This window comes from Heterodontus francisci, unplaced genomic scaffold (assembly GCF_036365525.1).
Source record: "Heterodontus francisci isolate sHetFra1 unplaced genomic scaffold, sHetFra1.hap1 HAP1_SCAFFOLD_58, whole genome shotgun sequence".
Taxonomy (NCBI): Eukaryota; Metazoa; Chordata; class Chondrichthyes; order Heterodontiformes; family Heterodontidae; genus Heterodontus; species Heterodontus francisci.
The window spans coordinates 9,957,735-9,964,212 of NW_027142006.1; the positions used below are offsets into that span (position 1 = coordinate 9,957,735).

The 6,478-nt window shown below is 45.6% G+C and overlaps 1 non-coding gene across 1 annotated transcript; it reads right to left on the bottom strand.

Annotated features, from left to right (window-relative positions):
• Positions 1-347: 347 nt before the first annotated feature.
• Positions 348-429, bottom strand: trnan-guu (transfer RNA asparagine (anticodon GUU)). Its single transcript has one exon. It is a non-coding gene; the product is annotated as a tRNA-Asn (tRNA).
• Between the last annotated feature and the right edge of the window lie 6,049 nt (positions 430-6,478).

The following is a 6,478-nucleotide window of genomic DNA, read 5'->3' on the forward strand; positions in this document are numbered from 1 at the left end:
CCATTTATACTAATCCTACACCAATCCCATATTCCTACCACATCCCCACCTGTCCCTGCCACCTACCTATACTAGGGGCAATTTATAATGGCCAATTAACCTATCAACCTGCAAGTCTTTGGCATGTGGGAGGAAACCAGAGCACCCGGAGAAAACCCACGCAGACACAGGAAGAACTTGCAAACTCCACACAGGCAGTACCTGGAATTGAACCCAGGTCGCTGGAGCTGTGAGGCTGCGGTGCTAACCATGGCGCCGCCAAGATATTGACAAGAAGAGGTTTCCAGGCCGACTTAACACAAAATTTCCCCCCCTGGAAACAACAATGCACTCGACAGTTCATAAACTAACAAGGATGGGATTTGAACCCACACGCGCAAAGCACAATAGATTAACAATCCATCATGTTAACCTCTCCGCCACCTTGTCAACTGTTTTGCTGTGATGGTCACCTTCAGCTCAGATCCTGACTGTGCAGACAGATGTGCAATGATGGAAATGTAGCTTCTGTTAGTAAATGAAATTTCCATCACATCAGGTCATGGCCTGTTGGGAATGGAGCGGTGTGAAACATTCCAGACCATGTCCAACACGTTTCTACTCAGTGTGAAAACTCACCACGGAAAGACTGGAACATACAAACATTTGATCACACCATGATCAACATCACTCAGACACCTGAACCATTAGGTCAATGACGAAGTCATGATGACTTCTAATTTCTCATGAAATGACAACTGAACTGACTGGAAGAATTGCTTTAACTCCACATGATCAGAGAGACACAGCCTCAGCCGACTTGTCAGGTGGCGTAAACAGATATTACTGCTTCTGATCTTCACCAGAACAGAGAGTGAGATGTAACATTGATCATCAAACAGACTGTGAGAGAATACAACAGAATAAAACACATGGAGAGACACTGTGGAAAAACAAATAGATTTGACTGGAATGTTGAATTTTAATTGGAATGAATAAAACACCAGAAACAGCAGATTAAATTGGGATTCTCATCATTATATTGATCTGGGACAGACAAGAGAAACTGATGGAAAGAAGGGAAGAAGGAAGAAAAGAAAGGATGGAACTGTTTACTTTTTTCAGTTTTTTCACTTGCCCATCAAAGCTGGATAAAAAAGTTGCAAATAACAGAGAATTTCACCAAAAAGGGAGATTAAATGCTACCGAAACCTTGGATTGAAGGGTGCTCCAACAGATCACCTGTTTAACTGTCTCCTCACTGGGGGATTTCAATCAGTGAGCAATATTATTCACTACTTTTTTGTGAAATAAACCCAGAACTGTCACTTGGAATTAATATCTGTGTTCCGACTCCTGAATAATAAAATTGTGAGTTTCTCGATATTTTCGGGACACATTTCCTGCTGAAAGAACTAAGAACTCTTTTCTAATTTACACAATACTATATACACACTCATCAAGCCTCCTAAGCTAGCATCCTTGGTGCTGCTCTCTCTTCTCCCAAACCTCATCTCATGTGACTGTTACATCATCACTCTGACAGTGGGAGAGGTTGATCCCACTGTCTTCAGCATTAACCCTTTACATTCTTATGCTACACTGTCTGTCCAAAAAATGGTTAGAGAACTTCCTTCATTTATCGAAACACCAACAGCTGCCAGTTGTAAATCAACTCAAACCCATCAGAGAGAGAGAGAGAGAGACTGTCAGAGAACTTCCTGCATCCAGTCCTTACCCTGTCACACTCAGCAGCTGCTCACCCAGACCCCACCCTCATCAACACTGAATACTGTTACCGAGACCCTTCAAATAATGTTTATAAAAGGCGGAAACATTCAAAGTTCATCGCAGCTGGACTGAATAGAACAAAGTTTAATATCTTTTCACCGTCACTCAGTGACCACATGAGAGACAGTCCTTAAATCAGTAGCATAAATTATCAGCTGTAAGAATGTTTGTCATTGGGTTGAATAATTTCTGTGTGAGAAATATTCCAGCATCATAAACCAGGGGAACGTGCTGACTGAGCTGTGTCTTCATCTCTTCTGGTCAGTCGGACAGTTCACCCTTCATTCTGCCCTGATTCGCTTTCCCCAAGCGGATCTTCAGATTCTCAAATAGTCACAGAATCGTACAGCATAGAAACAGGTCCTTCGGCCCACCGCATCCATGTCGACCATAATTCCTATCTATACTAATCCCACCTGCCTGCATTAATTCCATATCCCTCTCTGCCTTGCTCATTCAAGTACCTGTCCAGATGCCTCTTAATTGTCACTACTGTTCCTGCCTCCACCACCTCCTCAGGCAGCTCATTCCAGATACCCACGATTCTTTATGTGAAAAATTTACCCCTTTGATCCCCTTTAAACCTCCTCCCTCTCACCTTAAATCTATGCCCTCTAATTTTAGTCACCCCTCCCATGGGAAACAGACTCTGGCTATCTATGCTATCTATGCCTCTCATAATTTTATATACCTCTATCATGTCTCCTCTCAGCCTCCTTCGCTCCAGGGAAAACAGACCCAGCCTGTCCAATCTCTCTTGATAACTCATGCCCTCCAAACCAGGCAACATCCTTGTGAATCTTTTCTGCACCCTTTCTAGCTTAATCACATTTTTCCTGTAATGCGGCAACCAGAACTGCACACAGTACTCCAAATATGGCCGAACCAACGTTATGTATAACTGTAACATGACGTCCTAACACTTGTACTCAATGCCTCGGCTGATGAAGGCAAGCATGCCATACGCCCCCTTCACCACCCTGTCTACCTGTGTTGCCACTTTCAGGGAACTATGTACTTGCACACCAAGGTCTCTCTGCTCAACAACACTCCCCAGAGCCCTGCCATTCACTGTATATGTCCTGCCCTGGCTTAACTTCACAAAATGCATCACTTCACACTTGTCTGCATTAAATTCCATTTGCCAAGCCCTTGTCCACTTTCCCAGTTGATCTATATCCTGTTGTAACCTTAGACAACCTTCTTCACTGTCCACTATACCACCAATTTTGGTGTCTTCTGCAAACTTACTAATCATGCCCCTTACATTCACATCCAAGTCATTAATATATATGAAAAACAACAGGGGGTCCAGCACCGATCCCTGCGGCACACCACTGGTCACCGGCCTCCAATCTGAAAAACAACCGTCCACTACCACCCTCTGCCTCCTATCACCAAGCCAATTTTGCATCCAATTTGCGAGCTCATCCTGGATCCCATTTGTTCGAACCTTCTGGACCAGCCTACCAAGTGGGACCTTGTCAAAGGCCTTGCTAAAGTCCATGTAGACAACATCCATCGCCCTGCCCTCGTCAATCCTCTTGGTCACTTCCTTGAAAAACTCAATCAAATTCGTGAGACATGATTTCCCACGCACAAAGCCATGCTGACTATCGCTAATCAGACCATGCCTTTCCAGAAGCATATAAATTCTGTCTCTCAGAATCCCTTCCAATAACCTTCCCACCACTGATGTAAGACTCACCGGCCTGTAGTTTCCTAGCTTATCCCTTCTGCCCTTCTTAATAAAGGCACAATATTAGCTATCCTCCAGTCTTCCGGTACCTCACCCGTAGCTAATGATGACACAAAAATCTCTGCCAGGGCCCCAGCAATCTCCTCCCTTTCTTCCCATAGCATCCGAGGATACACCTGGTCAGGCCCTGGGGATTTATCCACCTTAATGCACTTCAAAACATCCAACACCTCATCCTTTGTAATGTTGATATGCTCCAGGATATCAGTGTTCCTTCCCTTGAACTCACTAGCTTCCATGACCTTCTCCACGGTAAATACGGATAAGAAATATTCATTTAAGACCTCGCCCATTTCCCGTGGCTCCACACATAGATTGCCACACTGATCCTTAAGGGGACCTCCTCTCTCCCTAGCTACCCTTTTACTCTTAATATACTTATATAATCTTTTATGATTCTCCTTTATCTTATGTGCCAGGGAAATCCCATGGCCCCTTTTCGCCCTCCGAATTTCCTTCTTAAGTGTAGTCCTACATCCCCTATACTCGCTCGATCCCAGCTGCCTATACCTGACATATGCCTCCTTCTTTGTCCTGACCAGACCTCAGTATCCCTCGTCAACCAAGGTTCCCTAAACTTGTCAGCTTGCCCTTCCATCTAACAGGAACATGCCTGCCCTGAACTCTTCCTATCTCATTTTTAAAAGCCTCCCACTTACCTGCAAACAGCCTCTCCCATTCAACTTTTGAGAGTTCCTGTCTGATGCCATCGAAATTAGCCATCCCCCAATTTAGGACTTCAACCTGAGGACCAGTCCTATCCTTTTCCAGAACTATCTTGAAGCTAATAGAGTTATGGTCACTGGTCCCAAAGTGCTCCCCCACTGGCACATCAACCACCTGCCCATCCTCATTTCCTAAGGGGAGGTCGAGTGTAGCCCCTTCTCTAGTAGGACCATCCATATACTGCTTCAGACAACTATCCTGGACACATTTAACAAATTCTTCCCCATCTCATCCCTGAGCACTAAGGCAGTCCCAGTCAATGTTAGGGAAGCTAAAATCACCTACTATTACAACACTATAATTCCTACACCTATCTGTGATTTCCCTACATATATGCTCCTCCACTTCCCTCTGACTATTGGGGGGCCTATCGTATAATCCCATCAAAGTGATCACCCTTTTCTTATTTCTAACTTCTACCCACAGGTCCTCGCTGGACATTCCCCCCCAGATATCCTCTCTAAGTACTGCTGTGATGTCCTCCCTAATCAATAGTGCAACTCTCCCTTCTCTCTTACCTCCACCTCTGTCACACCGAAAGCTTCGGTACCCCGGAACATTGAGCTGCCAGTCCTGCCCATCCCTCAACCACTTTTCCGTAATAGCTACAATATCACAATCCCATGTACCAATCCATGCTCTGAGTTCATCTGCCTTACCTGTAAGGCTTCTTGCATTAAAGTAAATGCAGTTTAGCCTACCAGACCTTCCACGCTCCCTGTCCTGCCCCTGCCCTGCCTGCCTACTGGACTTGCTTGCTTTAACCTCTACATTTGCCTCAACCATCTCATCTGAGAGATTACTACTTTAGATCCCACCCCCTGCAAGACTAGTTTAAACCCTCCTGTTTAGTACTAGCAAACCTCTCTGCAAGGATATTGGTCCCCCTCCAGTTCAGATGCAACCCATCCTTCTTGTCCAGGTCACCTCTGCACCAGAATAGATCCCAATGATCCAAGTAGCTGAAGCCCTCCCGCCTTCGCCAGTCTTCAGCAACGCATTCATTTGCCTTATCCTCCTATTCCTACCCTCACTATCACGTGGAATAATCCTGAGATTACAACCCTAGAGGTCCTGCTTTTTAACCTTCTGCCTAACTCCCTATATTCACTTTGCAGGACCTCATCTCTCTTCCTGCCTATGTCGTTAGTACCAATATGGACCACGAACTCTGGCTGCTCACCTTTCCCTTTCAGAATGTCCTGCAGCCGCTCCGAGACATCCTTGACCTTAGCACCAGGGTGGCAACATACCATCCTGGAGTCTCGTTTGTGGCCACAGAAACGCCAATCTGCACCCATTACTATAGAATCCCCATCAGTATAGCTCTTGCAACACTTTTCCTCCGTGGTGCCACAAACTTGGCTGTTGCTGCTTTCCCCTGGGAGGTCATCCCCCCGCAACAGTATCCAAAGCGGTATATCTGTTTGAGAGGGGGATGGCCACAGGGGACTCCTGCACCATCTGCTACTCCGTCTGTTGGTCACCCATCTCTTTTCTGCCTGTGCAGCCATTACCTGCATTGTGACCACCTCACTAAACATGCTATCCACAACGTCCTCAGCATCACGGATGCTCCACAGTAAATCCACCTGCAGCTCCAGTTCCGTAATGCGGGTAGCCACTAGCTGCAGCTGGATACACTTCCTGCAGACATGGTCACCAGGGACACTGGAAGCGTCCCTGATTTCCCTCAAAGCGCAGGAGGAGCATATCACGGGGCTGAGCTCTCCTGTCATGACTTACCCTTAGGTTAATTAGTTACTACCTTCATTAAAAAATACTAATTATACTAGGGTAATTGTTCCACCCACTACAACCTAAAGTCCTGAAAAAAAGAACACTTTAGTAGTACTCACCTTATCACCAGAGGTTTTTTTTCCAACAAAAAAAAACAACTTTCCCCTTATTTTTTAAGATATTCAAACAGCTGCTACTTACCAACCAATCGGCTTGCAGCTCTCCTCTGATGTCACTGTTTGCCTTTTTTGTTCAATATTCCGGCGCATTGGAAGAGGTTCGACTGCTCTCCGCTCCCGGAAGGTAAGAGACTGGGCCTCGATCCGAGGGGTCAATTTACAGGCTCCGCTCTCGGTGTTCCCCCCACAGGTCCGCTCTGCTCCTCGCCTCTCCACTCTTGGAAGGTAAGAGCAAATCTGGAGACTGGGTTTTCTTATATAGTTCCTTTCGATTTTTCTTGCTCCTGAATGATAATATATTTCA